General features: G+C 27.7%; 1 protein-coding gene across 2 annotated transcripts in view; it reads right to left on the bottom strand.

Annotated features, from left to right (window-relative positions):
* Nucleotides 1-208: 208 nt before the first annotated feature.
* LOC117176817 (RNA-binding protein 45) overlaps nucleotides 209-5,575 on the bottom strand; it is a 56,471-nt gene continuing 51,104 nt past the window's right edge. Inside the window, exon 6 of one of the 2 annotated variants that reach the window (XM_033367136.1) lies at nucleotides 209-364. The gene's annotated coding sequence lies outside the window, so the exon portion shown is untranslated. Of the gene's footprint in view, nucleotides 365-4,305; nucleotides 4,561-5,575 lie in introns of those variants that run through there. The other variant, XM_033367137.1, reaches the window with a different exon arrangement.

The raw sequence follows: 5,575 nt of genomic DNA, 5'->3' as shown, positions 1-5,575 counted from the left end.
ACGAAAATGGAAAATTAGTCCAGGAAAATTCAGGAAATTTTGAAAATGAAGTTCTTCTGTATTTAAGTACAGCCTCTTTATTCCAAAAATTTGTCAAATTTCCGGGAAAAAAATAAATTCACTATCATTTCCCAATTTTCCTGGTCCCACGGCCACCCTACCCTCTCTTTACTATTTTTCGAGATAAATGATATTTACCTCAATTTTCTTTTGTACAGCAACATAGTTTATTAAAATGTACAACCCTCACAAACCATCATACGAAACAATACAAAACTAGCAACATATATTTTGATCCCCTCGAATAATCAGGGATTATCACAGTCATCAGGTACAGGTTACACAATGAATCCTCTTTTCTTTCCTGAAAATAAAAAAAGAAGATCAAAATTAATCTGTGAAGCGACTTTTCCCACACGAGTATCGAGGAACGACAAAGAAAAATATTTCACAGTGAAAATAAGTAAGTAAAAGTCCTTGTTGAATTTTGCGTACAGAATGTGTATATTTTAATGCAATGTCTGTTACAGTCACCTGAGAGATTTATCGCTGTATACAGTCATAAAGTAAAAGCAAGATGTGTCCATCACAGATTGTTAACGTGACAAAATTCTCATCGTACTTTCGCCAATAATTAATTAACATAATATTCTACAGAATCCACTTAAATCAAAATTATTGTACATTTTCGTGAAGTTTGTCGTATGTGGAAAATAACGTCCATGCATGTATATTGTATATGTATGAATATATTATCTAGATAATATACAGAAATCATGTCTAATCCGAAACAAGACATATCCCGACTTTCCATAATACATATAATATATATATTTGGATTTATATGCAATCTATCGCGCAAGGAACTTGCAACTTTTCAAGCATCGCTCCTTCCAGAAACGAGTCTCTATTTACAAAATTTGATTCAGAGATTTATTATAATTGTGCGGAGGTATATTAATTTAACTTATTTTATTGCTAAGAACAGGGGAAACTTCAATAGTGGATAAAAATTAATTAAAAATGCCAATCTATGTAAAATAATACTTTTAATTAATCATTTTTTTTTAATCTTTCTAATTTAGGGGGGGGGGGGGGGATTGTTCATAAATTACAATTATTCTTCTTTTATTTGTGCTCTTAATTAATCAGGGTGTCTACTCATATACAGGAAGAAAATTCCCTAAACATTCCAGGGTTTTTTTTTTTTCAAGTATAATTTTTCACAGTATAGAGCCATTTAAATATTTTGCATTTTAAAAATAATTTACTTTTTAATGATTTATCTCTAAAAAAGATCATTTTTCAACCAAAAATGGAACAGCTCAGCAGAAATTGATGAATTTTCAAATTAAAGTATAAATCTCCAGCTGCACTAGGTTAATTTTAAAACGAAAAAGATGATATTTTAACAAAAGAGTTTAACTTCTAATCAAGTAGTTTTGTTTTCAACGAAAACTGATGAATTTTCAAACAAAAAGAATTATTTTATACCAAAAAAATACGGGTTTTCAACAAAAGACACGATTTTTTAACGTATTAGTTGAATTTTTAACTAAAAAAGAAACCTTTTTGAACAAATAATTGAATTTAAAACTAAAAAAGATCCTTTTTTAATCACAAATCGAATAATGGTTAAATTTTCAATAAAAGTGATGAATTTTTGATTGTTTTCAACTATAATGATAAATCCTTAATTAAAAAAGATGGATTTTAAACCAAAAAGATTAATTTTCAACTGAAAGTATGGAATATTAGACCAAATTTAGTGCGATAAATTTACGAATAAAATTAATATTCTGTATAAAAAAAGATTTTTGAACAAAATACGTGAATTTACCACAAAATAGTTAAATTTTCTAGTAAAAAACAAATTTTCAACCAAATAGTTTGGTTTTGAATTGAAAAAGACGATTTTCAACCGAAAATGGAATATTTACATTTTCAGGTTAAAAAATGTAATCAAACTGATGAACTTTTAACTAAAATGTTGAATCATCAACTAGAATAGTTGAATTTTCAGCCAAAAATATGAATTTTCGACAAACATTTATCATGAATCTTTAACTGTAATAGTATAATTTTCAACATAAAAGATGAATTTTCAACAACATAGTAGACATTTGAACTCAACAATTTTAATTTTTAACAAAAAATGGAATATAATTATTTTATGGAAAATTGGTTGATTTAATATTTGTAGACTAACTTTTAAACTACAAAATTAACATTTATTATTGAAAATTGGTCTTTTTTATTTATATTCAACTGTTTTTATTTAATATTAAAAATATTGTTGGAATATTAACTATTTAATTTTTCGTTGAAAATCCATCTTTTTTGGTTCAAAGTTATACTTATTTGTTTAAAAGGATTTTTTTTAAGTATCATTACTGAAAATTAGTTGTTTTTTTTAATAGCTACATGTTAAAAAAATGTCAACCAAGGAAGTTAATTTCTACCAAAATATACTTTTTTTGAGCGAAAAAGCATAATTTTTCAATCAAAAATTGAAGGTAAATTGTCAGTAAAAAAAATTAAGCTTTTTTAAGCTTAAAATTTAAAATTTACCTTTTAAGAAGCAATAAAATTTGCCTTCTACAAAAGAAAACAAGAATTATTTTATTGAATATTTGTTTATTTTTTATTGTAAACTATTTTCTGAACTTAAAAATTGAGTATTTTACTTAAAATTTGACTTTTTTGTCTAAATTCAACTGTTTTTTACTTAATATTTTTAAAAAATTGTTGGAGTATGTAATATTTAATTTTTCGTTGAATATTCATCGTTTTTGGTTCAAAGTTATACTTATTTGTTCAAAAGTAATTTTTTAAGAGTCATTGCTTAAAATCCGTTTTTTTAATAGTTACATGTTCAAACAAATTTTTAACAAAGAAAATTAATTTCTACTGGAAAATACCATTTTTTAACTAAAAAAGATAATTTTCCAATCAAAAATGTAATCATCGAGTTTCCAATAAAAAAAATGTTAAGCTAAAGAATAAAAAAATACTTTTTTAACAAAAAGATTCAACTTATAACCAAGCAATAAAATTTTCCATTCAAAAAAGATGAATTCTGAACAAAAAAATGTAGTTGATATTTTCATCAAAACAACTTTTAATTTGTAATTAAAAACAATTTAATTCTACCAAAAAAGACGACTTTTCAAAATGAGTAGAATTTTTAACTATGAAACATTTTTCGCTCAATAAGAGAGAGAAAATATTCCCAAGAAAACTGGTAAATTTTCAACAAAATACATGCAGTTTCAACGACCTACTTGATTTTTCATTTAAAAAAATTATCAATTTTTAACCAAAAATAAAATATTTGAATTTTCAGTTAAAAAATATTAATTTCAAACAGAAAAAACAAACAAGTTTTCAACAAAATAACAGAAATACAGCATATATAAATCTACTTTTACAAATGAAGAATCATTGCTACTGAATTTTATATTGTAATTAAAAAAACAAAACAAAAAATTAAGGACTTTCGCAAAAAAAATTCCCCGACTTTAAAAAAAAATCCCTATCATTTCCAGCTATTTCCAGATTTTCCAGGGTAGGGTAAACACCCTGTTAATGATTATCCACTATAAATTGCATTATCCACATCAGGGAGGTTCCCCCTATTTCTCGCTTTATACTTTAATCAAACAGAATCGCGCAGAAGTTTCTTGCATTTTTCATTTTCTTTCCTGATACAACAGTACGTAATCTTCTCTTTCATTGGTCGAATTTACAATAAAAATGTATTTTCAAAAATATTTTCCAAAATTCTCATCACTCACAAATTGTACCGAGATAAAATGTTTGTGTCATCGATCTGTCGAGTTCTGGCGTAGGACGAAATATTCTCGCGTCCTATAAATTTAGAACATTCTAAAAGACTTTGAAACCTGGATTGTGAGTCAATGAACTGCGAAATTTTTAAATTTATTCTTTCCTGCCTTTCTGAATATAAAAGCCTATTTATTCATGAGGCACCAGCTTATTCCTTAAAGCCCGTGCGAGCAGTAATTCAAGAATATTGAGAGAATTATAAGAATTAATTCAAGAATATTAAGACAGACGATATAAACAAAAAAAAGAAACGATTTAAAACTGGAAATATTCAATCTCTATAGCTAGAATGATAGAGGTGGAGCAAAAACGAGAACTCAAGTGGGCAAGAAAAAAAACGCTGAAAATCACAAGAACGTCCCTGAGTCGTACCTAGGACGTCCTGTCGGCCCAATTAGATTGGGAAAATAGATAAATCTAAGATGACGCGAGACGAAAGCCAGGACGATATTGTGAAAAAAATTGTGCAATATTGGCTCTTCGCACAGGCCTTTTCAAAATAATAGTACCAACAAAAGTCCAGTAAGTGTTGAGATAGGATAAAGTAAAGTAACGTTAAGGTTTCAGTGATGGAGATGGAGCAAACGTAAATGACTGTTAAAGTAGGTAGTTGAGAGTAGTTTTCCTTGGTTCCAGGCCCAACCGAAGTCAAGTGTCTTTTAATTCGTCTCATTTTTGTTGCGTGCGTCCAGCTTGTGTATACCAGTCAGTCTGTGAAGACAAATAGAAAAATTACATTTTTTCCCTCATTTCTGACAACAGGGATCACAGCGGTTTTAATCGGGGAAACCACCTTAGAGTGGACAATCATTAATTGTCAATTATTAATAATCAATTTAATTTAAGTAATAGTTAAAGCACTATTTGTGTTCACAAAATTACGATCTAAAATAATTTTCTTTTATTTCTACTTTTAATTAAAAATTTTGCACTGTAGATTCCATCATCCACTGTAGGGAGGATTCGCCTGGTTTAATTTTAGGTAAAGAGGATGTCCAGCTATTCCTAGGAACAAAATTCAAGGTCTTTTCCAGGTTTTCCAGGTCTCCTTTTTCTACATTGAATAATCAAATAACCGTTTATTATATACGGTTCAAAAAATCTCAAATGTGCCACTTTTAAATCTTAAAGTGCATTGTGGGTGTTCGAGACCCCCAGACATTTTCAAACTCTTATTGGGAATGGTTAAACTGCAATTCGCCACCTGGTGGCAAAAATCCGAACTAGAAAGACTAGGTGCGACTTTAAGGATGCATTTTAATTTCCGCATATCATTGTTCCATTTATTGTGATTTTGAAAACATTATAAACTTAAATGGACGCATTTTGAAGCAAAAATGAACTCAAAGTAAATTTTCATCAATGTATACATGGAGTATTCAATCATTAAAAACTGATGTAAAAGTTAGGGTAAAATTCTTATTTAAATTGAAATCGCAGGATGGCCGCGGGACCGGGATATTTTTAGTTGATCAACTGTCAATATAAATTAACAGTGATTTTTAAAATTGAACTGTTCTTTAAGATTTAAAAAGTGAATAATAATTAATTTTAGAAGACAATCCGAAATCAGTTCGCAATTTCAGAATTTCCAGTTTCTAACTTTAAAAATTATGTAAACTGTTCCAATTTAAAAGTCTTATTAGCTAAACAAATTTAAACGCCCAATTTTTTTATTAAATTGCACGTATTATTTTAGTCTAAAATATTAAATTTTTAAACCATT

Source organism: Belonocnema kinseyi, chromosome 7 (genome assembly GCF_010883055.1).
Source record: "Belonocnema kinseyi isolate 2016_QV_RU_SX_M_011 chromosome 7, B_treatae_v1, whole genome shotgun sequence".
NCBI lineage: Eukaryota > Metazoa > Arthropoda > Insecta > Hymenoptera > Cynipidae > Belonocnema > Belonocnema kinseyi.
Note: the sequence above shows the minus strand (reverse complement) of the source record. Positions and strands in the feature narration are given on the sequence as shown.